The sequence below is a fragment of the Microcaecilia unicolor genome, chromosome 3 (assembly GCF_901765095.1).
Source record: "Microcaecilia unicolor chromosome 3, aMicUni1.1, whole genome shotgun sequence".
In the NCBI taxonomy this organism is placed as follows: domain Eukaryota; kingdom Metazoa; phylum Chordata; class Amphibia; order Gymnophiona; family Siphonopidae; genus Microcaecilia; species Microcaecilia unicolor.
The window spans coordinates 141805709-141819902 of NC_044033.1; the positions used below are offsets into that span (position 1 = coordinate 141805709).

At 43.3% G+C, this 14194-nt stretch overlaps 1 protein-coding gene across 1 annotated transcript in view; it reads left to right on the forward strand.

The window, feature by feature from the left end:
• Positions 1-2864: 2864 nt before the first annotated feature.
• The window catches only part of DPY30 (dpy-30 histone methyltransferase complex regulatory subunit), a 42190-nt gene continuing 30860 nt past the window's right edge, over positions 2865-14194 (forward strand). The window contains exon 1 of the mRNA XM_030196415.1: positions 2865-2921. The gene's annotated coding sequence lies outside the window, so the exon portion shown is untranslated. The remainder of the gene's footprint in view (positions 2922-14194) is intronic.

The following is a 14194-nucleotide window of genomic DNA, read 5'->3' on the forward strand; positions in this document are numbered from 1 at the left end:
TGATGGCTGGGGTTGTGCGTAGTGCCTGTTTGGTCTTCCCTAGACCTTGGCCAAGATCCTTCCTAGGCCTTGGTCTGGGCTCAAGGGCTCACAAACAGATTAACAGCTTTCTGTTTGAGTTCTCTCTGTGAGGTTTCTGATTCTGCTTGAGTGGGTTGTTTCGTTTAGCTGTGTCTACTAGCTCAGCCTTGAGCTGCCTCTCTGTGTGGCACGAGTGGACAGCTCTTCCGTTTAGCTGTCTACTAGCAGTCTACTAGCACAGTCCTGTGCATCCTCTCTGTTTGATTCTGTTTGAGTGGGTGGTTCTTCTGTTTGCTGTGACTACTAGCTCAGCCTTGAGCTGCCTCTCTGTATGGCACGAGTGGACAGCTCTTCCATTTAGCTGGGACTACTAGCTCAGCCTTGAGCTACCTCTCTGTGTGGTTTCTGTTTGACTTGGTTAGGATTATTCGTTTATAGCTGTGGATCTAGCACAGCCCTGAAAGTCCTCTCTGTTTGGTTCTGTTTGTGCTTGAGTGAGTGGTTCTTCTGTTTAGCTGGGACTACTAGCCCAGGCCTCTGCTACCTCTCTGTGTGATGTCTGTTTGACTTGGTTAGGACTTTTCATTTATAGCTGTGGTTCTAAGCCCAGTCCGGTGCTGCCTTCCTGTGTGGTTTTATCTTTTACTTGTGGTTTCTACCATGTGAGTCTAAGTGGGGTTGTCTTTTTCCCTTCAGTTTCTTGATGCCTGTGTATAGGGTCTTTTGACCCCTTGTTTATGGCTCTGTTTAATGCAGTGTGTTTGTACTGCTTGAGTAGTACTTGCTCAAGAGATTCCGTTCTGTTTCTTTCTCCTTCCCTCTGGTATGATTTGGTCCCAGTTCGGCCGTGATGCCCGTACGCTTGGACTCTGTATGAGTGGGGTCCGGATCGGCTGTTAGGGTCTATCTCCCTTTTCTGGTGGTGCTTGTTGCTTGTCTTGAGTGTGCTCTGTCTATTTGCCATGTCTGGTATCCTGTTTGTATTCAGTGCCTGGTTTGCCTCTGCTCTGCACCTCCCCAGAGAACTTGTCTGCTGCAGCCTGGCTTGCTAATTTTTTATTGATCTATGTTTATTAAATATTGTTTTCCACATACATATCTGCTTCGTTTGGTTTCCATCTTTGCTTTATCTTCCATATTGGAGGATTTGTATACAGAAGACCATCTTCCTAATGAGGAAAGGCATCTGAGGCTAGCTTGCAATGTGTCCATATCCTGGAGCAGAACCAAGGTACTTTCTTGTTGAAAGGAATGGGAAAAAGATCTATCAAGGGGGTGCCCCACTCTCAAAAAATCTTGTGAGTGATGCCTTCGTCCAAGGGCCACTCTTGGAGAAGAAGAACTCTACTTAATTTGTCCACCAGAATGTTGTCCTGGCCTGCCAGATATGTGGCCCTGGGGGACATACCGTGAGAAATGGCCCATTTCTGCATTTTGACAGTCTCCCAACATAGGAGGTACAGCCCTATTCCTCCCTGCTTGTTCACATAATTCATGGCTACCTGGTTGTCTGTTTGAATTAGGCTAAGTTTTTTGGAAAACAAATCTCTGAAAACCTTTAGAGTGTTCATATTGCCCTGAACTCTAGGAAGTTTATTTGATGAAGCTGTTTCTGAGCAGACTACAATCCCTAGGTGTGAAACTCGTCTGCATGAGGTCCCCAACCCAGTTTGACTGCATCTGTTATTATTGTTACTTGAATTGAGGAATTTGAAAGGGTATTCCTTTTGCCAGCTTGGAATAATTCATCTAACAGGACAGAGTGTCCCCCAGAGAACTGGTGACAGATACTACATCTCAAAGTCTTTCAGTGGCCTAAGTCCACTGAATGGATAAGCTCCATTGAGCCTATCTGAAATAGAGATGAGCCAAGGATGTTACGTGAATTGTGAACTCATTTGTCTCAACATTTGTCCAGCTAATCCCTGCTGGCTCCCCTGAATTTCCTTCACAATGGATATAAGCGCAACAGTCCTTTGATGTAGAAGAAATGCAAATACTTGAGTTGTTTCTTGCAGAGCTTTTATAAACTTCAGTTGCTTAAATGAAACTTGGGATAATTTATGACAAACTCTAGCAATTCCAACACACTCAAATGGTTAAGAACACTCATCTTTCTGCTTCTTCTCAAGATGTGTGCTTTACCAGCCAATCATGCAGATAGGGGAACATATGCACTACCAGTTTGCATAGATAAGCTGCTATGACCACTATGCATTTTGTGAAAATGTGAGGTGCTGACATGAGGCCAAAGGGCACAATTCAATACTGGTAGCAGTGTTCCCCTATGATGAATCCTGGATACTTTCCGTAAGCTGGATGGACCTGTATGAGGGTATAAGAATCCTTTAAGTCCAGAGAACATAGCCAGCCCCTCTTTTGAAAAGAGGTATTAGGCAGCCTAGGGAAACCATCTTAATTTTTAATTGATGAGATATTTGTTCAGGGCCCTTAGGCGTAGGATGGGGAAGGAATCCTCCCATCATTTTTTGATCAAAAATACTTGCAATAAAATCCCTGCCTTCTTTCTCCTGGTGGAACGGGTTCTACCACATTACCACATTGGCTTCTTCTTTTTTTTTTTTTTAATTACAGTTTTGAAACAATCATTTCAAAAGAAGACAATCTAAATGACTACAACATCAACCAGCTCCCATTACAGGAAGAGTCTTGTACAAAAAAAAAAAAAGAAAACAATGATGGAGAAAAATTCCAACTACAATTGCATGCCCAACTTATAATTCTGTTTCCAGGTATACCACATTAGTTTCTAAGCGGGAAGAAAGTTCCTTTGTAAGTATTTCCTAATGCTGAGAGCTTTCAGGGGGCAATTTGGAGGAAGATCCAATAGTTGAAGATGGTACCTTATCCAGACTATTTTGAGTATACACTGTTCTGAGGTAAAAAGGCCATTGGTTTACAAAAAAATTAGTTTCCCTCCTACCAGTAGGTTATTCAAAATGGAAACAGGGACTGAAGCTATTTATTTGGATTTGGTTTTGCTCACATCTTTCAATATGTTCTCTTGGAGGCAGTCAAATCCCCGTGCCTAGTATTGGCTGCAGAGCTGCTTGAGGTTTCTGGGCCCCCTACTGTCTGCCATGAGAGGGAGGAGCAGGAAGGTGGAGGATACCTTTGCCTTTGAAAGTAATAGGAACGCTATTGCCCGCTATTTTGATACATCCTGGAAGAGGAGACCAGGTTGGAAATGGGCTTGGAGAAGATCTTGAGTGTTACTATGCTGTTTCATCAGAGTTATAACTTCTTATACCTTTTTAAAATATTCTCTCTGTGGCATAATAGATCAGTGAGCTTTTCCTGTGTGCCACAACTTGGTTTGAGACCCCCAGCCAGGTGAGTCTGCAGGCGCCAATACCCACTGCAGAAGTCCTCAGTTCAATATCAAAAATATCATATATTGCTTGGATCATATATTTTTTTTCCATAATCCTTCCCTTTAGTTACTACCCTAAGGAAGAGTATTGACAAACTCTGTTAAATTGTATAAAATATCCTGCAAGTACATACCCAGAAACAGCTGGTAAGTGTTAGCAATACATTCTAAAAAACTGTGACCCGCTGAGTGAAAAAGTACAAAAAGTGGAGTATCTGACTTATTTATACCACAAAATAGAGGGATATCAACTGCATAATCCGGCAAAGTTTCAGCCTCAGGTATGAACTAATTATGTCTTTAAAAAATGAGAAACGTGACACATGTCACACTAAAACATGTCACAGTTGCTTTAGCGCTCTGCGGAAAATGCAAGACTGGTGTGGTCCTATGCAACAGCAGCAAGCAGGAGCAGGCATGCATGTATGGTTGAGCAGTCTCAAAAGTTCTGATTCAGTGCTGGGGAGAAGTTCCCATGCGGGATCTGTCAAATGACATCACCCACCTGAGGATTAATCTATCCTGCTGGTCCTCAGAGAATTCTAGATCTCAACAAGAATGGGCTATCAATTCATCACTCATGAAGAAATTAGCACTATATTTTATTTATTTAGATTTTGCTCACACCTTTTTCAGTAGTAGCTCAAGGTGAGTTACATTCAGGTACTCTGGATATTTCTCTGTCCCAGGAGGGCTCACAATCTAAGTTTGTACCTGAGGCAATGGAGGTTTAAGTGACTTGCCCAAGATCACTATGTCCTAAATCCTAGATAAGTGTATCAAGGTGGGAGGGGGTGGGGATAGAAACATATTAAATAGTGTCATTTTGGCTTTCATCCTTTCATACCTTGCTTGACTTTCTATTGCCATCCCAAATACTGCTGCCTAGAGATGGCACTGCATTAACAGGAATTTAGCTAAGTGAGTCAAGACAGAAGGTGGTTCCCAAGGGAGAGGGTTAAATCCCAGGATCAAAATGAAGTAAGAGGGCCCAGAGCAGCTTTTAAACTAGAAACAGGGGGAAGGCCGACAGTCGCTCAAAAGTGCATGGCTCGGGATAAGGTATCTTTCAAAGATATCACCAAAACAGGGAAGATAGGGTATCCTGATAGTGAGGTTGCAAAAGAGACCATAGTAGATCAGGTGTCCTTAAATAAAAATAAAAATCAGACAAAAGATTGCAAATTAATACTGTCAAGTACTGAGCATGATGTAAATAGGATCAACAAACACAGTTTGAAATGTCTATGTGTGAATGCCAGGAGCCTAAAAAATAAGATGGGAAAGTTAGAATATATTGCACTAAATGAAAAATTAGATATAATAGGCCTTTCTGAGACCTGGTGGAAGGAGGATAACCAGTGGGACTCTGTCATACTGGGGTACAAATTATATCGTAGTGATAGGGTGGATCGAATTGGTGGAGGGGTAGCATTGTATATTAAGGAGAGCCTTGAATCAAATAGAATGAAAATTCGGCAGGAAACAAAACACTTCTTAGAATCACTATGGATTGAAATTCCACATGTAAAGGGGAAAAGGATAGTGATAGGAGTCTACTACCATCTGCCTGGCCAGGATGAACAGATGGATGCAGAAATGTTAAAGGAAATTAGGGACGCAAACAAACTGGGCAACACAATAATAATGGGTGATTTCAATTACCCTGATATTGACTGGGTAAATGTAACATCGGGGCACGCTAGGGAGGTAAAATTCCTTGATGAAATCAAGGAGTGCTTTACAGAGCAGCTGGTATAGGAGCCGACGAGAGAAGGAAAAATTCTAGACCTAGTCCTTAGTGGAGCGCATGATCTGGTGCGGGAGGTAATGGTGCTTGGGCCGCTTGATAACAGTGATCATAATATGATCGGATTTGATATTAGCTTTGAAGTAAGTATACACGGAGGGGCATAATCGAACGACAACGTCAATCTCCATGGGCGTTTATCTCCGAGAACAGGTCCGTGAAGGGGCGGACCGAACCGTATTTTGGGAAAAAATAGACGTCCATGTTTTATTCGACAATTTGTGAGCTGGGCGTTTTTGTTTTTCAGCGATAATGGAAAATGAAAGCGCCCAGCTCAAAAACGAATAAATCCAAGGCATTTGTTCGTGGGAGGGGCCAGGAGTCGTAGTGCACTGGTCCCCCTCACATGCCAGGACACCAACCGGGCACCCTAGGGGGCACTTTTACAAAAACAAAAAAAAAGGTAAAAGAGCTCCCAGGTGCATAGCACCCTTCCGTTGGGTGTTGAGCCCCCCCAAATCCCCCTCAAAACCCACCACCCACAAGTCTACACCATTACTATAGCCCTAAGGGGTGAAGGGGGGCACCTACATGTGGGTATAGTGGGTTTGGGGGGTGGTGTGGAGGGCTCCCATTTACCAGCACAAGTGTAACAGGTGGGGGGGGATGGGCCTGGGTCTACCTGCCTGACGTCCACTGCACCCCCTAATAACTGCTCCAGTGACCTGCATACTGCTGCCAGGGAAGTGGGTATGACATTTGAGGGTGAACATAAAAGTTGTGAAACGGCATATTTTTGTGGTGGGAGGGGGTTTGTGACCACTGGGGGAGTCAGGGGAGGTCATCCCCGACTCCCTCCAGTGGTCATCTGGTCATTTAGGGCACTTTTTGGGGCCCTATTCGTGGAAAAACAGGGTCCAGGAAAAGTGCCCTAAATTCTCGCTAAAAACGCATATTTTTTTTCCATTATCGGCGAAAGGCGCCTATCTCTGATCGGACGATAACCACGCCCCAGTTCCGCCTTCACCACGCCTTTGACACGCCCCCATCAACTTTGTCCGCATCCGCGACGGAGTGCAGTTGAAAACGTCCAAATTCGGCTTTCGATTATACCGCTTTATTCGTTTTTGTGAGATAAACGTCTATCTCCCGATTTGGGTCGCAATATAGGCGTTTTTCTTTTTCAATTATAAGCTGGATAGGAAATCAAATACGTTAGTGTTTAACTTTAAAAAAGGAGACTATGATAAAATGAGAAGAACGGTGAAAAAAAAACTTAGAGGAGCGACTGCGAGGGTCAAAAATTTACATCAGGCGTGGATACTGTTCAAAAACACCATCCTGGAAGCCCAGGCCAAATATATTCCACATATCAAAAAAGGAGGACGGAAGACCAAATGACAGCCAGCGTGGTTAAAAAGTGAGGTGACGGAATCTATTAGGGCTAAAAGAAAATCCTTCAGAAAATGGAAGAAGGAACCAACTGAAAATAATAAGAAACAGCATAAGGAATGTCAAGTCAAATGCAAAGCGCTGATAAGGAAGGCTAAGAGGGACTTCGAAAAAAAGATTGCATTGGAGGCCAAAACACATAGTAAAATTTTTTTTTTGGTATATTAAAAGCAGGAAGCCGGCAAAAGAATCGGTTGGACCGCTAGATGACCGAGGAGTAAAAGGGGCGATCGGGGAAGACAAAACTGTAGCGGAGAGATTAAATGAATTCTTTGCTTCGATCTTCACCAAGGGATACCGGTGCCAGAAATGGTATTCGAAGCTGACAAGTCGAAGAAACTTAATGAATTCTCTGTAAACCTGGAGGATGTAATGGGGCAGTTCTACAAACTGAAGCGTAGCAAATCTCCTGGACCGGATGGTATTCATCCCAGAGTACTGATAGGACTGAAAAATGAACTTGCAGAGCTATTGTTAATAATATGTAATTTATCATTAAAATCGAGCATGGTACCGTAAGATTGGAGGGTGGCCAATGTAACGCCGATTTTTAAAAAAGGTTCCAGAGAAGATCTGGGAAATTATAGACCGGTGAGTCTGACGTCAGTGCCAGGCAAAATGGTAGAGACTATTATAAAGAACAAAATTACAGAGCATATTCAAAAGCATGGATTAATGCCTCACCAATCTACTACATTTCTTTGAAGGGGTGAACAAACATGTGGATAAAAGTGAGCCGGTTGATTGTGTATCTGGATTTTCAAAAGGCATTTGACAAAGTACCTCATGAAAGACTCCAGAGGAAATTGGAGAGTCATGGGATAGGAGGTAGTGTTCTATTGTGGATTAAAAACTGGTTAAAAGATAGAAAACAGAGAGTAGGGTTAAATGGTCAGTATTCTCATTGGAGAAGGGTAGTTAGTGGGGTTCCCCAGGGGTCTGTGTCAGGACCGCTGCTTTTTAACATATTTATTAATGACCTAGAGATGGGAGTAACTAGTGAGGTAATTAAATTTGTTGATGACACTTGGAGGGGCATAATCGAACGGTGTACCCAAGTTATCCTGAGGACGTCCTCACAGGACGTCCCCGCGAAGGGGCGGGGAAACCCATATTATCAAAATAAGATGGGCGTCCATCTTTCATTTCGATAATACGGTCAGGGATGCCAAAATTTCAACATTTAGGTCAACCTTAGAGATGGTCGTCCCTGATTTTTGGCGATAATGGAAACCGAGGATGCCCATCTCAGAAACGACCAAATCCAAGCCATTTAGTTGTGGGAGGAGCCAGCATTCGTAGTGCACTGGTCCTCCTGACATGCCAGGACACCAACCAGGCACCCTAGGGGGCACTGCAGTGGACTTCAGAAAAAGCTCCCAGGTGTATAGCTCCCTTACTTTGTGTGCTGAGCCCCGCAAACCCCACTCCCCACAACTGTACACCACTACCATAGCCCTTATGGGTGAAGGGGGGCACCTACATGTGGGTACAGTGGGTTTCTGGTGGGTTTTGAAGGGCTCACATTTAGCACCACAAGGGTAACAGGTGGGGGGGGGATGGGCCTGGGTCCGCCTGCCTGAAGTGCACTGCACCCACTAAAATTGCTCCAGAGACCTGCATACTGCTGTCATGGAGCTGGGTATGACATTTGAGGCTGGCATAAAGGCTAGCAAAAAATATTTAAAAAGTTTTTTTTAGGGTGGGAGGGGGTTAGTGACCATTGAGGGAGTAAGGGGAGGTCATCCCTGATTCCCTCCAGTGGTCATCTGGTCAGTTCGGGCACCTTTTTGAGGCTTGGTCGTAAGAAAAAATGGACCAAGTAAAGTCGCCCAAGTGCTCGTCAGGGACGCCCTTCTTTTTTCCATTTTCGGTCGAGGACGCCCATGTGTTAGGCATGCCCCAGTCCCGCCTTCGCTATGGTTCCGACATGCCCCCGTGAGCTTTGGTTGTCCCTGCAACGGAAAGCAGTTGAGAATGTCCAAAATCGGCTTTCGATTATACTGATTTGGGCGACCCTGGGAGAAGGACGCCCATCTCCTGATTTGTGTTGTAAGATGAGCGCCCTTCTCTTTCGAAAATAAGCCTGACAGTTAATCAAAGTTGTTAAATTGTGGGAGGATTGTGAAAAATTACAAGAGGACCTTACGAGACTGGGAGACTGGGTATCTAAATGGCAGATGACGTTTAATGTGAGCAATTGCAAATTGATGCATGTGTGGGAAAAAGGAACCCGGATTATAGCTACGTCATGCAAGGTTCCACGTTTGGAGTCACAGACCAAGAAAGGGATCTAGGTGTCATCGTTGATGATACGTTGAAACCTTCTGCTCAGTGTGCTGCTGCGGCTAAGAAAGCAAATAGAATGTTTGGTATTATTAGTCATTTACTATGTTATGTTATGTTTTGAATTGGGGGGTCCCGAGCCCCCCAAGAAGGCTGGAGTGACCTTAAATCTGACTCCATCTCTAAATAGCATTAGTACTGGGGTAATCGAGGAGTTATGAAGTTCTAAAAGGAATTGCCACTAAGAGAGACGTTAGGTCTAAGGGACCCGCATTAGTCCGCCTCTCAGCACTGGCAAGGAATGGATACCAGCCTTATGACAAACTGGATTTAGGCTACAGGTTATACAATGCAGCGAATGATAGCCTGATACAGCAAAAGCGTTTATACTTACAGCCTTTCATCATTAAGTGAAGCCCACAAATCATAATTTGGAATGAGGAGTTTATTTGCCAAGGTACAAGTCAAATCAGTGATTGACAACAGGCACGTACAATCAATTAATTATAGGAATATAATAAGTTGCAAACAGGTGTTAATTATTTGCTAATCTTTTATAATTTCTTTTACCAATTAGAGGTTTTACAAGGGAAAGCAATTAGGTAATTTGTCAATTCTGCTGGACACATTGGTTTCCCTTGGAGAGAGAGTGGCAACCCTTTTCTCTCTAACTTAAACCAGGAAAAACCCTGATTTTTATAGGTGCCCTCAGGATATGGATAATATGACAGTAGATATACTTGATTGGATCTATGCTAATGTCATGGTTGTCACTGATTGGCTCATGCTAATGAGTAGCTTCTATCTTGCTAACTATTAGGAAAGGAATGGAAAACAAAAATGAGGATGTTATAATTCCTTTATATCGCTCCATGGTGCGACCGCACCTCGAATATTGTGTTCAATTCTGGTCGCCACTTCTCAAAAAAGATGTAGTGGAATTAGAAAAGGTGCAGAGAAGGGTGATGAAAATGATAAAGGGGATGGGACGACTTCCCTATGAGGAAAGGCTAAAGCGGCTAGAGCTCTTCAGCTTAGAGAAAAGGCGGCTGAGGGGAGATATGATAGAGGTCTATAAAATAATGAGTGGAGTTGAACGGGTAGATGTGAAGCATCTATTTACTCTTTCCAAAAATACTAGGACTAGGGGGCATGCGATGAAGGTACAATGTAGTAAATTTAAAACGAATCGGAGAAAATGTTTCTTCACTCAACGTGTAATTAAACTCTGGAATTTGTTGCCAGAGAATGTGGTAAAGGCAGTTAGCTTAGCGGAGTTTAAAAAAGGTTTGGATGACTTCCTAAAGAAAAAGTCCATAGACCATTATTAAATGGACTTGGGGAAAATCCACTATTTCTGGGATAAGCAGTATAGAATGTTTTGTTCTTTTTGGGATCTTGCCAGGTATTTGTGACCTGGATTGGCCACTGTTAGACACAGGATGCTGGGCTTGATGGACCTTTGGTCTTTCCCAGTATGGCAATACTTATGACTAGGAGGAGAGAGCCCCAGGGGAATAGCCAGACTGTTTAGGCATAATCCTGAATCTTTTTCCTTTCGAAGTCTGAAAAGATAAGCCAGGAACTGCTTCTCTTTCTGTTCTAGAATATAGTTTTGTCGATTGAGAACCTGGATTCACCATGCTTGTTACAGCGTCCTTCACCACAGGCTCCTGAACCCAGTCACTTACTACTACTACTACTTATCATTTCTACAGCGCTACTAGACGTACGCAGCGCTGAACATGAAGAGACAGTCTCTGCTCGAAAGCGCTTACAATCTAATTAGGACAAACAGAACAAATAAGGGATAAGGGAATTACTAAGGTGATAATGATAAAACAGACATGGGTATTGAACAAGTGAATAGGGTTTAAGAGTTAAAAGTAGCATCAAAAAGGTGTGCTTTTAGCCTAGATTTGAAGGCGGCCAGACATGGAGCTTGATGTACTGGCTCAGGAAATCTATTCCAGGCATATGGTGCAGCAATATAAAAGGAACGGAGTTTGGAGTTGGCAGTGGAGGAGAAGCATACAGATAAGAGAGATTTACCCAAAGAACGGAGTTCCCGGGGAGGAATGTATTTATTTATTTATGGCATTTATACCCCGCTCTTTCCCGCTCAGTAGCAGGCTCAGTGCGGCTTACAGGGTATGGTACAGAGTATCATAGAGATAGCACAAAGTAAGGTACAGGTACACAGAGTATGGTACACAGTGTAACAGAGATGATCCAGTTGTAAGGAATAGTACAATTGGGAGAGAAGTGGGGGAGAGGATTGGAGTATGGGTAGTGTGGTTAAGTTCGAGAATTAAGTTGGGTTATTTGGGTAAGCTTGTCTGAAGAGGTAAGTTTTCAGTAGCTTTCGGAAGGGTAGGTGTTCATTGGTTGTTCGGATGTGTCGAGGTATTGCGTTCCAGAGTTGGCTGCCTATAACGGAGAAGTTGGATGCATAGTAGGTTTTGTATTTGAGGTTTTTGCAATTGGGAAGATAGAGATTAAGGTAAGTACGAGAAGATTTGGACCCCTTCCTGGCTGGAAGATCGATCAAGTTGTTCATATAGCTTGGAGATTCGCCATGGAGGATCTTGTGGATCATTGTGTGGGCTTTGAAGTTTATGCGTTCCTTGATAGAGAGCCAGTGAAGTTTTGCACGAAGTGGTGTTGCACTTTCAAATCGTGGTTTGCCAAAGATGAGTCTGGCTGCTGTATTTTGGGCGGTTTGGAGTTTTTTCATGATTTGGGCTTTCCAGCCGATGAAGATACTGTTGCAGTAGTCGGAATGGGTAAGTACTGTGGATTGTACTAGATTGCGGAAAGTTTTCTGTGGGAGGAATGGTTTTACTCTTTTCAGTACCCACATCATGTTGAACATCTTCTTCGTCGTGGCTTTTGCATGAGTTTCTAAAGTTAGGTGTTTGTCTAAAGTAACTCCTAGGATTTTTAGATTGTCAGATATTGGGATTGTAATGTCTGGGGTGTTCAGGGTGGTTGGGAGCAGAGTGGTGTGTTGTGATGAGAGGATCAGGCATTGAGTCTTTTCTTTGTTCATTTTCATCTTGAAAGCGTTGGCCCAGGATGATAGGATGTTCATGGCAGAGGTTATTTTCTCCAAGATTTCAGTAAGGTTGGATTGGAAAGGGATGAATATTGTGACGTATGTAGGGAGAGATAAGAGTGGAGAGGTACTGAGGAGCTGCAGAGTGAATCCACTTGTAAGTCAATAAGAGGAGTTTGAACTGTATGCGGAAATGGATAGGGAGCCGATGAATTGACTTGAGGAGAAAGATAATATGAGAATAGCGACACTGGCAGAATATAAGTCATGCAGCAGAATTTTCAACAGATTGAAGGGGAGAGAGATGGGAGACCTGTGAGAAGCAAGTTGCAATAGTCTAAGTGAGAGGTGATAACAGTGTGGATAAGGGTTTTGGTAGTGTGCTCAGAAAGGAAAGGACGAATTTTGGTGATATTATAGACACTTGCTCACACTATCACACAGGCCCTGGAAGTTCTTCAGATCTCAATGAACAAGGATAGAAGCTGTTTTATAAAAATCTTTACTACAAGGTAGAGTTGAATTAAATTGTTTATGAGCAATCCAGCCCTTGGCCTGGATTGGCTGCTGTCGTGGACAGGATGCTGGGCTCGATGGACCCTTGGTCTTTTTCCAGTGTGGCATTACTTATGTATTTATAGTATGTAATTTCTCCAATAATACTTCTCTCTATGTAACTTCACAGTGAAGTTCAGCACAATACTATCCTTTACTGCCATCTGCTGTATACAAATAATTATAACAGCCTTTCCCATAAAGGTTTTGTGGGTTAACTGGAATGATTGAATTCTCATTCTCAAGGTTTAAATTAACAGTTCAGGATGGGCTTTACAGTCCAGTTGAATATGCTAATTTTAAATTCATTGAATAAAAGGGCTGGTATCACTTTTTTCCAAGCAAGTGAAATTGCTTATCAGTGTCAGGTTTTCTCTGAAGACAGGAGTGGGTTATGTAATCATTCATGCTGCTGACTGGAACAAACTTTCAGGGCTGGCTCATGAGACTGTGGTGCCCTGTGCCAAATTTTGCATCAGAGCCCACCCCCACCTGCGATCCAGTACCTCTTCCTTTCTCAAGTCCCCCCTCCCGCTAGTCGTAAAGGGCACCAAAATCCTGGATCCTGTTGAGCATCTCCCCTCTCCCTCTCCCCTGTGGGCAGTGGGGGTGGGGTGGGGGGGAGGGAGAAATGCCAGATTGGGATTTTGGAATCCTTTATCACTGGTGTCCTGAGCCAGTGCCTCACCTGTTCCATAGTTTAAGCTGGCCCTGCAAACTTTCCAGAGCTTTTTGTTGAAGACTAGAGGCCCTTTTAATGGCCTTAGCGTGTGCTTACGCACATCATTCCCACGTGCTAAGGCCATTTTTATCATGTGGGTAAAATAGCTGAATTTCCACTTTTTTCTATTAATGGTCACGTGCTAATTTTCCCATTAGTGCATGAGCCCTTGCCATCACCTATTTTGTAGGTGGTAAGGGCTCATGCGCTAACACACACTAATTTGCACAGCAATGTAGCTGTGTTAACCGTTTAGTGCAGACCCGCCCCAGTGCTAAAAAATAAAATCTGCTTTTTAGTGCATGTGTAGTGCACGCTGATGCCAAAATTACCATGGGATGCATGAGCGTGTCCCGCAGTAAGGCATTTTAAGCTGCAGTAAACATGCATTGGTGCTTTCTGCAGCTTAGTAAATGGACCCCATAACAGGGTAATTTCAAATTTGACATTTCTGCAAATTCTGCAGATAAGTTTTACCTGGAAAACTACATAAAATCTTCCACTTTGAAAACTGCAACTGATACACAGGGAGGCCAGTTTTCAAAAGGATTTATGTGGTCAGCACCTGCAGACGACTATTTGACGTAAATTTGTCAGGCTGGCCAACACTTAACTTTCAGCTGTATGAATAACTATGGGGGTAATTTTATATCAATGGCAAAATGACGAGGAGGGGGAGGTCGGAAGGAAGGTCAAAAATCAAAAGTACTCAGCCTTTGTGGTGTGGTATGTGTTGAGGGGGTACATATGCAAACAGTGGCAGCCAGCACTAGAAATCCATGGTACATACTGTTGTATACAAACCTTTTTCCTAGTTGCACAGCCAAATATGTGCATACAAAAAGGGGTGCATACTTTTGTGTGTGCCATGTGTAGGTGCTTCCAGAAGCACAGTTTGGGTGGAGCAGAGGTGCAGTTGTAATATAGGGCTAGATTCTATACGCGATGCCTGAAAAA